Source organism: Amborella trichopoda, chromosome 2 (assembly GCF_054954075.1).
Source record: "Amborella trichopoda isolate Santa Cruz 75 chromosome 2, AtrichopodaSantaCruz75HAP2 v2.0, whole genome shotgun sequence".
Taxonomy (NCBI): domain Eukaryota; kingdom Viridiplantae; phylum Streptophyta; class Magnoliopsida; order Amborellales; family Amborellaceae; genus Amborella; species Amborella trichopoda.
The window spans coordinates 47,417,905-47,432,642 of NC_142337.1; the positions used below are offsets into that span (position 1 = coordinate 47,417,905).

At 37.0% G+C, this 14,738-nt stretch overlaps 1 protein-coding gene and 1 non-coding gene across 4 annotated transcripts in view; both read left to right on the forward strand.

Moving 5' to 3' along the window:
• LOC18426395 (phosphoinositide binding protein) overlaps positions 1-14,738 on the forward strand; it is a 51,854-nt gene that overhangs the window by 25,059 nt on the left and 12,057 nt on the right. For 2 of the 3 annotated variants that reach the window (XM_011622179.3, XM_088858342.1), the window contains exon 4: positions 4,947-5,302. The exons of the other annotated variant lie outside the window; for it this stretch is intronic. The gene's annotated coding sequence lies outside the window, so the exon portion shown is untranslated. Of the gene's footprint in view, positions 1-4,946; positions 5,303-14,738 lie in introns of those variants that run through there. 3 annotated transcript variants of the gene reach the window in all.
• Positions 3,799-4,011, forward strand: LOC148783250 (small nucleolar RNA U3). Its single transcript, XR_016050769.1, has one exon. It is a non-coding gene; the product is annotated as a small nucleolar RNA U3 (small nucleolar RNA).

Sequence of the window (14,738 nt, forward strand, 5' to 3'; positions counted from 1 at the left end):
GGGTTGATTTCTTTGATTTTTATTTTTTAAGGGATTTTAGCGTTCTTATATTTTTGTTACTTCATGAGTACTATTCACAAGTATTGTTCACGAAAACTATTCACAGATACAGTTCACGGGTTAAAACTGTCATTCCATATTTTAAGTTTAATTTAGGATATATGGGGTCAATTTATTATTTGTTTGGACACTCTTTATACTTGAACATTAAATAATATTATAAAGAGGTGCCTGGAGGCCCTAAGAGAAGGCAATCACATGATTTTCCAGAATTGGGAAAAAGGAAAAGCTCAAGCTTTTGCAATCCTAGCTTGGGTGTGGCTAAGAAACCCTAGGTTTCTTTGAATTGTGTTTTTGTTTGGCTTTGTTCCTTGCTGATTTTACCGTTTTCTCCAAATTTTCTACATAAAATATTCTCATGTTGCCTTAGCATTTGTAGATTTTGTATATGTTACCTTTATTTTTCTTGTTTTTATTCTTAATTGTTGATATTTTTTATGTTTGTTTCTTAATCATGTTATTTTGTATGTCATTTTCATTTATTTCTCTTTTATCTCAGTTAATGCTAGCTTCCTTTACTAAATACCATGCTTTTTCATTTCCCATTATTATCACCAATGTTTGCAAAGTTGGCCGATCCAATTCGGAACTGGCTAGTTAAACTGGAACCGGGCATTGGGACTGGCCGATTCGGTTTTGCTCGATTTAGGTAGTCCAATCGAGTATTTTAAAATAAACATTATATATATATATATATATATGAAGATACTACAAAATGCCTATAGGCGAAAATGAACCCTGATTTCGCCACCCTCATCACCAATCAAACTTCATCACACGGTCATAGTTGTCCAGTAGTGTTTCAATTTTCATTTTTTTTTAATAATCAGAATGATCTGAAATTTAGAGCGTGCGTACATCTTAGTGAGGCGTACCTAATAAAAATATGAAAAAAGTAATTGGTAAAATATAAATTGACCAAAATACCCCCATAAATTTTTGGTGGTAATTTGGTCAATTTATATTTTACGAAATAGTTTTTGGATATTTTTATTAGGTGCACCTCACTAAGATTTCCACACGCTCCAAATTTCAAGTAATTTGGATTTGTAGAAAAAAAAATAAAAATTGAAATACTATCAGGCAACTATGACCGTACGATGAAGTTTGGATGGTGATGAGGGTAGGCGAAATCACTGTTCATTTTCGCCTATAGGCGTTGGGAAGAGTTTTCCATATATATATATATATATATATATATATATATATATATATAATCTCAAAAAATAAGTAATGTGTTTTTGAATTTTTTTAATCATTTTGGCTAAGATTGGAAATTGTTTTGACCATGAATACTTATTTTTACATTTTTCCATCTTTTTTGGAAAATTTCAAAAACACCCTTGGGTACAAATTGAAATTTTTTTTTTAAATCAATTTTTTTCAGTACTTTTCAACTTCTTTTGGATGTGCATTGTTTAATTATGCTGTAAATATACTTTTCATATTTTTTTGGATTTTTTTGTTTTTATTATTATTTTTATTTTTTTAACACTTTTTTAAACGGTCGAGATGTGTTCGGTTAGGCCAGGTGAACCGACCGGTTTACCTGTTACTCGGACCCGGCCCTTGGCCGGTTTATGAGTTTGGTTCAATTTGTCGAACACTGACCATCACCGTCATGGTCCGAGCCTTATCCGCAACTATTTGGGGTTTGACTACACGAATCATGTTCCATCATTCTGCTTTATCAAGGGTCATACCCTCAGTCAAAACCATATCTTGTCTCACTACTTCCATTCATGTCTTTTGGGGCCTTCCCCTTGCCTTTTTAGATCCTTCCACTTGAACCAAATCACCTCTCCTAACTAGTGTTGTTCTAAGTTGACGTTGCACATGGTCAGACCACCTGCGTCTACTTTCCCACATTTTATCGCCTATTAGAGCTACACCTAAGTTCTCTCTAATATATTCTTTCCGAATTCTATCCTTTCTTGTCTTACCACTCATCCATCTCAATTGCACTCCCAACATTCCCTCCAATACAGCATGGCTAGTTTTACAGCCGATCTATAGAACTTCCCCCTTCAGTCTTATTGGTATGAGACAATCACGTAAAACTCCTGGAGCAACATCTTCCTCAAATCTCGCCTTTCTTATGGATAGCGGAAAAAGTTGTATGTTGTTTTTTGCCAACTTAATACGACCTTCCTTTCTGATCTGGCTTGGGACCGGGAGTGGTAGGGTTGTGCTTTTTCCTTTACAGATTACTAAAACAAAAAATAACACATACTTTTGTTTTTGATAAGCGAGTTAAAATTACATACTAATTACAGTAAAAAGGATGTAGCCAAAAAATAATAATAAAAACTATAGTGAAAAGGCCTATCACTAACTGCTTTCATGCTCTAGCCATTTTTCTTGCTGAATAGATCCCATGAAAAAAAATATCCATTTCCCATTCAACCCTTCTGTTCTGTTCTTTCTTGCTGTTATGAATTATGGAAGACCGATCCTGAAGTTCGCAACTCTTACCTTTAACTATCAGGTGAAGGGGCAAAGAAGGAAAAACAATAGTTTGAACATTTGGCTAGGTGAAAAGGTGTGCCTGAGAAAGAATTTGTCTGGGTAAAATATGCTACTTCTATGAGATTTGAAGCCAGTACCTAGTCCTAGATTTAATGCTGATGATAGGTTCCCAAGGTGGGGTATTTCTCCTGGACCTCAAATTAGGCACCTGTGTGTTGCAGGTGCCGGTGTGGATTATGTACTTGCCTCATGGCACAGCATATGCAAAACTATTATAGAGCAGACCTGGAAGTAACCCTCCATTGTTTGAGGTATCTGTTGTTGTAACCTGCATTCAAAAGCTAGGAGTCGTGCAAGTGCCTGGAGTGTGACTCGACAAGACCCCCCAAAAGGGACTAAAAAATCCTAAAAATTTGGAAAATTTTAAGAACAATAAAACAAAAAAGAAAAAAGAAGAAAAATTACGAACATGGGGAAATACATATATAAAATAAAACACGCCAAAGTGATTTGGGATTCTAGTTTGTATCTTGTTGTCCAAGCTCTTGAAATTTTTAGCTGTAACCCATTTCAATATTCAAAATCTCGCAAATCTGAGATTTTGGAATGTTTCGTCCCTCCCCCCCCCCCCCTTTCCCTCCTTTTTCTTTGTGGAATCTATGGAACTGATGAACACTAAAAGGCTTAGGGACACACTTTTAGGGTGGATTGAGCTACTGTTGCAAAAATCAAGCAAGAAAGCAACTTTAGATTCGCAAAATAAATTTGCAAATCTGAGATTTTTTATTGTTTTCTGCTGAATCTGAGCTCTACATTGATGGAGGATGGAAAATACACCCTTGGGGTGAATTTTGAGGGAGATCAGAGCTGAATGACTAAGAAAATGGAAGTAAGGGAGGTTCGGATTCCTGTCCCCCTTATTTCAGTTAGTGTCAGGCTCAGGTAGTTTTTGTGGCGTCACTTGTGTGTTTCCTTGGTCCAGTAGGTATTCACCTGTATTACTGTGCCATCTCGGACGAGCACTACTACAATACAGGCCCCAAAGGAATTGGGAGCCTTTTGAACTTAGCAGGATGCCAGCCTAGTCCGAAGTCATACTTGGAGTTTTTAAACCATGGTTGTAACCAGCGACATTAGAAATATAATGGGTTACATATGCTATGGGATTTGATGGCCGATATCTATGCTTGTTAGTTTTGAGCATCATCATATAGATTATAGAAAGCTAGTGTGGAAAAGAAAAAAATTTCCCTCTAAGAAAACCCATGTACGATCTAACTTGAAAAGGACCTGTTCTATATGTTGTACATCCGTTTCCATTGATACAATGGAGACACGCACAACAATCTGGCAGATGACACATTGCTACGTGTTCGGAGTGTGAGTACTGGATGTGGGGCCCACGGGCACCCATCGTCTATTGAGGATCACTCTCATCAAGCCAACGGCTGATGGGATGGCCACGTGGCAGTCTGACAGATCTCAACCACATTATTTTCTTAACAAAAACAAAAAACAAAACCTATGCATGAGCTTAACCAAGACACTGCCCAAATCCAGATGTGTGATAATATATTGGTGGATGTTTGGAGTTGCATGCTGGACAGAAGAGACCTTTGTTGCTGTAATGCTCTTCTTCAACAAGCTGATTGATGCCCTTGGAAGCCACTGAGGGCAACTCCTGATATCTTGATGCCTCTACTCTCTCAAAGGAACTCAATTTCTAGCTGAGATCCTTAGAAGCCATTGCAGCAAACTCCCGAAATCTTGATGCCTCCACCCTGTGAAAGGATCTTAATTTCTAGCTCCTCCCACGTTGCTGTCTTCTAATGCCAAATTTAAGACCTAAAGCCTTGATGGTTATCATCAGTTAAGGATATTGTTAAGGGGCTTGGAAAGGGCCGACTATTGACCCACCTTGGCCGAATCATAATTAGGATTGTGGCAAGCCACGTAGAGGAAACAGGCCACCGATTCCTGTACAAACTGCATGCTTCTCGAATTCCTTAACTACTTGCTCAGTTTTTTCATCTGCCACAACCTTGCTTTTGTCTTTTGTTTCCATAAAACCGGCCTTTGAAAATTTTCATATTCAAGAACCATGGCTTAGATCATGTATCTCTAAAAACATTTAGATCAAGATCGATTTTCAGGGAGGTCACAAATGTACGTGTGTTAGCCAACTCATAGAAACCCTGTCCTTAAAAAATCTCTGCATCTTAATTGCAGGATCCTTGTAATTGGGATAATTTACTGGGCTATCTTTGATGTGAAATTGGAATCCATAAACTTCTTTGGTTCCTTATTTACAATTTCACAATCTGGTTTTCACTACTCAATGGTATCTATTATTTTTAAAGCAAATGGAATCCCAATGTCTTGAATTGTTACTGAATGGAATCTTTCCCTATCGACAGGAAGCCGGGCAAGAGTAATCCCCAAAGGCAACTTTCGCTAAAATATGAAACATAATTGCTGCCGTGGATTAGTTACATATGTTGTTGCGAATTCTAGCATTGTTGCAGGGGTTGCGCTTGTAGCTGAATGAGCTTTTTTTGTATTCTTTGCGCAAGGGTTTCCCCTTAATGCTCTATGTTACGCTATATAGGAAGAGTTACCGTCGCTCTTTCTGCACAATGAGATGAGGATGATATGCTAAAGGAGAAGATTTGTGACTTGTTCAAGGTGTCTTGAGTGTCATCTGTCCTGTAGACTGAAAGTGCTCATCACCTTGCGAGAGTAAAATGGAGTATCAAATGCTCTCTTCATTTCATCTTTTCAATGATTTTTTTGGTTGCCTTACACTCTTCATACTCTCTTGGATAGGTGTAGGACAGTGGCTAAGTTCAAATTCTTAGCACTTTGATTTTTAGTGCTCCATGTCTCATAAGCATCATGAGTAGCATTAGATCGTTGCATATTTAGAGGGTCTTGTGTGATAATGGAAATGAGACCCTCCTCATGGAATACATAGCCCTCTTTCTTCCTCTATTCAAGGTATTCGGTAACCACCGAATTGTCGGCCATATGCAAACACTTGAGCAAAATCTTAAGGGAAAGCTTTCTATGTTCCCCCTACAACATAGAAGGTCTATCCTCCTTTTTATCCAACCGTCTATTTTTTAATTGAAGGTTAAGATTGTCCCAATCGCAATGTCACGTCTCTACATTGTTTTAATTTTTTTTTTTTTCCGTAAGCTATTTTGACACCAAATTTTGGACGTTCATTCTTTTATTAAACTTGTACTAATGAAAAATATAAAAAAAATATCTTCAATAAATTAAAATGATCAAAATGCCCTTGAAAGTTTTAAGGGGTATTTTGGTCATTATATTTTATCAAAAAATTATTGTTACTATTTTTTATAAGTGTGCCCCAATGAGAAGATGACTCGTATCAAATTTCATATTTAGGAAATTTATATTAAAAAAACTAAAAATAAAATACTTTGAGACGTCGGATCGAAGATCAAACGGTGAGTGGCTCTCTGGATAAAAAATAGACGGCTGGATGGTAGGGGGAAGATAGAAGTTCTATGTTGTAGGGGGAACATAAAAAGCCTTCCCAAATCTTAAATGCAATCTAGGAGTAAAAAATGACACCAAGGTACATCTCTTGGAGTTTTGGCTCGGATACCACTTTATAGTGTATAGAAATCAATTATCTTGACTTGGACTATAATATAGACAAAATATAAGATAAAACTTCATGAACTTTTCTAATAAACTTGAAAATACAACTTGCAAAATCAAATTATAGCAAGATCATTCTAACGATAGTGAGCTATTGATTTTAAAATATACTTCAATGATAAGATAGAATTCAATAAGGTCTTTTGCACATGAACAAAACAAGTTATAAAATGAGATCATCAATCTACACATATATAGTGTGTATTGGAAAATTCTTCACCACTTAAATTTACAAAGCAAAATTATATATCAATTAACTCAAAAAAACTCATCACAACATGATCTCCATTACTTCAATATACATATGCTCGAGTGTGTAATGCATCATGACCATGGGAAGCCAATCAAACATTTATTGATACATATTTAAAACATGGAAGGATTTGCAGGGATTTAAACATCAAATCAAATGGGAAAAACGTGAGAGAAAACCAAGCTCTTAAAACACAAAATTGGTTCAATTGAGTTCACAATTCGGTTTACAAAATTTCGGCATGGTCTCTTATAAAACCAACAATTCAAGATATCAAAAGGAAAATCTAAGTGACTGATATGATCATAAAAACTCAGATAAATATTAGAGAAAATTGCTCCAAAATTCAAAGAAAAAAACTCATAGAAACTAGATCAAAATATGCATGGATGATGCCTTCAACTATATGGATCAAGGGAGATCAAAGATGATTCAAAAGATCCCAGTCATCAAAGGATGAAGAGATATTGTTGCAATTGAGAATTTACAGCAAGGAGAAACTAAATGGATCAATAAAAAAGAAAGAGATCTTATTCAATTGTTGAAAGCTTGAAAACTAGGTCATCCATGGCTTGAATTTGAGCTTTGGATCACCATTAATGTAGTGTAGGGCCTTTAGTGGAGCTCTCTCTCACTTTAACTTGAAGGTAGCTATTTAGAGAGAGAAAGGAAAAGGAAACTTGCTTTGGGTATGTCACTCAAAAAGGAAGAGGGAGAGAGAAGGGCGTGTCACACATTTAGAGATAGAATGTTTGTGAACTCATGTAGAAAATGGATGATTTAGGAGATATTTATAAGCATCTAACTCTTAATCATGGAGATGCTTCTAGATTGATGAATATTTACCCTCCATGTCTTCTACCAATGGTTGCAAAGAGAATTTTGATTCTAGCCCACCATCCACCAGCATGTCATCAAGATGCGTGGAATGGATTTAAACACATTTATCCCCATTTAATTCACACTAATTGCTTTGTAAGAGTATATGGGGCTAATAAAATAATGCCCCATAAACTAGATGGTCAATTGCATATTTACCATGTACCCTTAAGGTTAGGCTTATAAGTACAAACCTCATACCCCTTCTAGAATCTTCCACAAATGCACAAACCCCTTCTTTTAGGCATTAAACATGTGCTAAAAAGATTTTTTTTCAAAATCTCAATATTTAAAAAATACCATAAAACAATGCCCTTAACTTACTGGGTGAAGTTTCTATAGAGCCTAGGCTATAAACAATCAAATTAGAGCCTACCTTCAAATGGTATCGAGAATTATAATTTCAACACAAAATCTTTGTGATAGCCTTAAAATATATTTTCATCTTTATCTATAAATATTAAAGCTTCAAAAATAGTGTAGATCGACAAATTTATGAAAACTTGAAAATCTTGAAAAATGACATCCAAAAATGCATTACAAAATACACTATTTCCAAAACTTGAAATCGATTTTTTTCTAATGTCCATGCATCTTGATGTCAAGATGATCAATTTGAGGATATTTGGGCATCAAATCAATATCTTTTAGGGGGTTCCATGAGGGGGGTGATGTCACCCCCACATCGTCCTCCACGTGGGGTGATATGCGACCCCCCAAACCACCTCGTGGACACCCATTGGCCATATGGGTGTCCCGTGTGGGTCCTAGGGGATTATCATTGTTTGTCATTTCTTTCAAATAATTGTTTTTCAAACAAAAATTTGAAAAATCCACAAAAAGCATTAGAATGATTTTTCATCAAAATAAATCATTTTGGCATTGTTTTAAAACATTTACATGGGAAATTAGGATCCTTAGAGTTGAATTACAAATTAGAGTGCTCGGCTAGACCCGGAAACCAAAGTCACATTCTCAATATGACCCAACAGACTCATGACCCACATTGTAAAATTAGGGGCTCATGATCTCAGTCTATCAAAGTTAAACCACTGTGTGACTCTAAATTCCCAAGTATAAGTGGCTTTCAGGTGCACATTCGAGATGAAATACACACACATGGTGCAGGGGTTCCTCTCTTCGCACATGTGTGTACTTCTATCCAGTGGATCACTGGAAGAGTGGCTTCTCATGGATTGTGACTGTATATGCACATACTACAAGAAGGTTCTAAAAGTCAAGGATTTAAGTTAATGTCCTCTAGCGGCCCTAACCGTCATGTACATGCTATTTTATCATCGAGCTCATTTAAATACATAGTCACATTGCCCTTGCCCATCATTCAGTCATGAGGCACAAACATAACAACCTTGACTAAGAGGTATCCCTCAATCCTCTCAATACCTCCCATGCATATAAATCATCCTCATGTCTTAATCGGGGTTCCATGACTCTTGGTCCCACTGTGCCAAGCTCCTAGAGTCATGTAGCTCTTTTACTCCCACTAAAGTTACAACCATTAAAATATCGGAATTTAAGGCTTTGAAATAATATAATTCCAACAAGCACTCTATTCTTTAAGGCCAAATGGCAAAAGCCCAAACCTTGTGAGGGATTAGTATAACCCAAGCTCCATTGACAATTGGTAGTAGTTGAATCAACCTATCCATTGCGAATTGCTTAGACAGAACTCACTAAAAAGACACATGAGGACAATTTATGTATAACGATATCGTTCGGGCTTGAATTGTACATGAAGGAGCGACATAAAGCCAAAAAAAATTTATATTGATTTGCAACTATATAATTGACCATTAGTGTCTAAGGCTAATAATCTAAGTGGTTTCTCTCCCCCTTCCTGACACTACATTACTTAGCGTGATATTTGGAGCAGGTTTTTTTGTTTTTTTTCAAAGTCTAGTGAACTGCACCTTGAGAGGGTTGTCACCCAAGCATTCCCAAGGCTAGAAGCTTGTTATTGACTCAACCTCAGGCTGCATTCTATTATGTCGAACAAAAATTGGCTTGTAGAAGTTAATCCCTTTCCATGTATAGAAATCTTTTGGTCGAGATAGAAAGCTTTTTAATTAGGATACCATCCCTCACAACAGCATATTTTGCTACCGAGGCCTGCTTCCACACATGATTGGTCTAGGGAAATTATCCACCACAATTTTGTGAGTAATGCTTCACTAATAGGTTTTAGTCTCCTGATCCCAATGCCCCAAAAGAAACTTTGGGTACTAGCGCATTCCACCTAACTAGGCTGCATTTCTTGTTATCTCCCCCCACCCTGTAGGAAATGCTTCATCATTTGTTCGAGACTTTTGACAACAACATTCGCAACTCTAAAGATAAATAGTAAATTGGCAGGTTAATGAGGGTGGGTTTGATCAGAGTGATCCTGCTGCCATTGATAGATATCTTGCTTTCCACTAGTTCGATCTCCATTGAAATTTCAAAGCACAATGCCCAAATTGCTCTAGTTGATCGACCATCTAGTAGTAGGACCCCCAAATATTGGATGGAAAATCCTCAACAGTACATCCGAACTAGTTTGTTAGACCCTTTTTATATATATGAAGTTAACTGTATTGCAACTATAAATTTGTACATGGAGTGTTTGAGCCAAGAGTCCCTCCATGCTAGGACTCTTCATAAAAAATAGGTCAACCGACCCTATACAAAATGATCATATGGATCTGTCCAATGTTATTGTCTGTTAGGCCCTTTAGGTCATCATTCACAAATCCCATCATCATGAGCTTTATTTTACTCGCATTAACTTTCATACTCGACGCTCCTAATCTACAACAAGGACACATCACAAAACAAGTTATCATCCACATACTGTAAATTGGGTATCACTAGACCTTTTTGGGCTATTTGGAACCACCTCATTTTCCACTTTCATGAACCTATTTGATGACAGCGCTTAAAGACTCAGCAACTGTTGTGTAGAGAAAGGCAACACGGGATCCCCTTGTCATAGGCCTTTCGGTCTTTTTAAGAAAACCCCGTAGCCTTCCTATTAATTAGAACTAAGTAGATGATATATATTATGTAGTTCAATTGATCTACCTCTCATGAAACTTGGTTATCCTTTTAAAATACTTAGCATTCAACTGTTATATGCTTTGTTGTAGTCTAATTTACATATTAGTCCTGGTCTTCCCTATTGTTACCTCTAGTGAATGCAATCTTGTGGCAATAGCACGCTAACCATGATTTGCCTATCCTTAGTAAAAGTATATTGAGTCTATGTGATGACGCACTTGTTTGAGTCAATTAGCAAGCACTTTATATCGCTAGTTAGAAGCTTATTAGCCACCAAATCATATTATAGTCTCATATATTTGTATAAGATACACCAATAAAGTTCAAGGACTCGGAGAATTCACACAATACTTATTTTTCATTTAGCACGCATGGACCATAATTACAAGATAGACAACAAGGATGGGTCCCCCCTAAACAAGCAAAATAGATAGATAAATATCTATTTCCAAAAAACAAGATTCCATGCTAGTATAACCTACAGATCCTACACTATCAATAATCCAATCCAACTATAATCACTACTCTGAAGCCAAAAAGACTTGATCAAGGACATATCAAGGGCTTATAAGTTTGTATTTTGGAGAATATATCAGGTTTTTCTTTACTTATCAACATCACCAAACTTATCCTCTGCCTATTACTAGCAAGTCCATTAATGTTATAGGATAGAGTCTTCATTGATGCTTGAAGATATTCCCCCTCCTAGCAGTCCTGCATCTAGCAGCAATATGGGGCGTGCCAGCAACCAAATTGCTTGCATGTCTCTTTCCTAGCTTGTTGTCACAGTGCTAAACTCTTCATCCTCGGCCTTGCTCGTCATGGCCTTTTTTAAGATTTCCAATGAACCATCGTAATCCATCTTCATTGCCTTTAGCATCTCACGAATGTCCTGCCCATCTTAGACATTCTCATCTCCTCATTCGAAGTAATGACAGCTTGCCTTGGAGGGAAATAGCTTGCCCCATACCAAAGGTCTTGTCTATTGCATGGCTTTAGAAGGCTCTAGGGATAACTTTGAAGCTGCTCTTTCACTAAAAGGCCTGAAACAGAAAGATAGTAAGCTATGGCATAGGCTTTAACCAATATTTTTCCCGCATCAGCATTTAGTGTTGTTTGAAGATTATACACCCAAGTAGGAATGCATTATGCTAGTCTCTCACAGTAATCGTTATAGTGCCTCCAAGAATTGATGAAGGAATTTCACAACTAACTGACTTTACATCCTTAGGAATCTAGCACATAGATGGTTTCTCGCTCTCTAGGCACCCCTTTGTTTTCCAAGCGAGGAGGCACATGCTTCCTAGTCTTTACAGCAGGCTAATGAAGGAGGAGCTAATAGTTGTGCTCATTATTAGAAGCCATGACAAGCCAAGAATATAGAGCAATGATTGAGGAGAAAGTAAACAAACAAGTTGTGATAAGGGTATATAACTACTCTTTCACAAAGTGCAAGGCACAAGAGGAAGACGAAAGTAGCTAAAAGGTCCTAGCCTTGTGACTAAAGATTTTATTGGGCCAATCTCAACTATTGAAGGGACTGATGCAAGGTTATATTTAGAGAGCAGGGTCAAACACATGCATATTTAAACATGATCTGGCACCCTCTTCAATTTAGCATTTAGTTGATATTACTCTGGATATGTTGCAGTGGCTCTCCCATGTACCCCTCCCTTGATTAGGAGGAGTGAGGTAGCAGACATCATTGTATCCCTATTTGAATTTAAATTGCTTTTGTTATTTGAATTTGAGTTTGAATTTAAAATTTTCTTTTTAACTTAAACTCAAGTTGTTTGCTATGCCATATTGTCCCTTCCTATCCTCGACATTAGCTTCTGCAAATGATCGTCACACACTTGTGCTTGTGAGGCGACCCTTAACCCTTATGGCTGTCTCCCCTTCTTTCAGCCACCTAAGCTAGGTCCCCATGAATTTTGGCACTCCCTTCTCTTTCTGCCCATTAATGCCTCAAGCCATGCTCCTTGTTTCTCTCCTGAACCTTCATCTTACTAGATTGTTGGCTCCCATAACTTCACCATATTGACTAATCTATCTTGACTAGGAGCCACTTCCACTATAATGTCTACCATATAATCATAAACATTAACTCTCAAGATAATTTAATTTTGAATCTCATGCCCTAGATTATTTGAAATTTAACTCACTCAAGTTTGGGAAAAAAAAAATTCAGACATTCCAATAAACCTGTCTAAAATCTCCACACGCTTGAGATTGAGGGATAATACCATTATATAGGGATCTTTATGATAATACCAATTCTCTCGATATCATTCCTGCATCAATCTTAATTTCTTTCTAAATTGAGGACTAATACTATTATATAGGGATCTTTATGATATCGTGATTCCTATATTGAGGATCCAACACGCTTCTAGTCTCTAGAAATATGTCATTATTCTAAATATCCAAATGGACCTGGTAACCCGTGCATGCCATTTTCTCCACCTATAGGTGACTACTTCTCTAATATTTGTTTATCCTTATCTGTTGAATGAGCATTAAAGAGGGGCGACTGTGGATATCAAATTTTTTTGTGACATATTAACTAGTTGCGAAGATCGCTTTATCTCCTACTACGTTCAAAACTCCTTAGCACCTCTAATGGCCTATCAATGACCATAATGCGAACACCCTACTATTGCTAAAAGATTCCTCTTACACCCCCAACCCTAAAAGAAGAGCTCTTTGACCTAGAGCCTTCCTAAAATGCTATTTTTCTAACCTAAACTGCACTATGGATGATACTAGTACATTGAACCCTAGTGTACCCTTGTCCCATACTTCATACACCCCCTCAAGTCTCATAATTAACCAATCTCCTAATTAATCAGGCCTAGAACCCAAATAATATCTCTATTAGTTGTCCTAGACAACCTTGAGCATAAAAAACATATAAAACTGCATGACATCTACAAACATGAAAATCTACACCTTGAAGTCCTAGCACTATAGACCCATAAAAAGTCATCCAAATTAGACGAAAACTAAATTTGAATTGTAATATCTGCCCCGTAGACCAACCTGACATCTAGAAATATGAAAATTTACACCCTAAAGTCCTAGCACTATAGACCCATAAAAAGTCATCCAAATTAAACGAAGGCTGGGTTTAAATTGTAATCTTTCTAACGGTACAAGAATCACTCGAATTCTATATATGGTTGGAGAGTTTTAGCCAAAACAAATTTGTTTGTAGAAATTTCACTTTAGACCCTATGTGCATCCTAAGATATCTCGTGCACAAGTTTGAATCACACATGTTTTTTTGCCTACTGGAAACCCCTAGGCTTGAGCATGGTAGGCCCGCACGTGTACCACCTAGGCTCATGCCCTCTGAAACGCCTTGAATTTGCTGCGCATGCCACCACGTGTTTGTCATGCTCACGCTAAGATAAACATCTCATAATGTGCCACCACTTGATCAAGGCTGTTTCACGTTATTTTCCTACAAATGTGTTGTTTTTAGACCTTTCTATGGGGATAAAAAGCTTCCATTTTACCCTACTTCTACCGAAAGACCTTTATACCCCAATACCCTAAAAACCTTAATTTTTACTTAGACTTAACCCTAGACCCTCTAGGCCTCCCTGCAGCCACAACAGGCTCTGCCCATGTCTTTGAAACTTAGAAAAACCTAAAACACTCTAAATATAAACTAGGAACCATAGTCATTGTAGTCCACATCCCTCGAAGCCTTCTTTCTCCGATCAAATTCAATCTCAACAACGAGTGTCTTTGGCTCAATTATCTAGGAATATGACCAGAATAGTCCTCTCTCCAACTTCTCTTAATCGGGCACCAACTCCAAGTGTCGGGCCCATAGGTTTAGCTTAAAGTAGGCCCACTAACCTCTCTTCTATTTTTCCTTAGTTTTCTCTTATGTTTAGTTAATTTAATTCCTATTTTCTCTTTTGAAATTTCTTTCTAAAGCCTCCCCTTGTTTTTTTATTTTTAAATTTTTACTAAATTTTCTTTTTTTCAATTTTAAGTAATTCTTTGCTGTTGGGGCCAATGGACCACTGAAAGAAGGTCGCAAGGCTGATGATTATATAGTCCATAATTTGAAAGAAAACCCTTAAATCTACCCTTTGATCAACAATTCTTTTATTAGGGACAAGGCAAGGAAGCTCACTTCATGCCCTAAATTCCACATATAAACGTATAGAACTGCCCCAACACCAAACGAAGCATATTCAAATACCCTAAATTTACCCTCAATAATTTCAGCATTTTCTTGTTTTTAAACATATATCATCATAGGAAATCAATAGTGAGGATCGTAGGGTCTTGGTGAAGGATGAAGTGG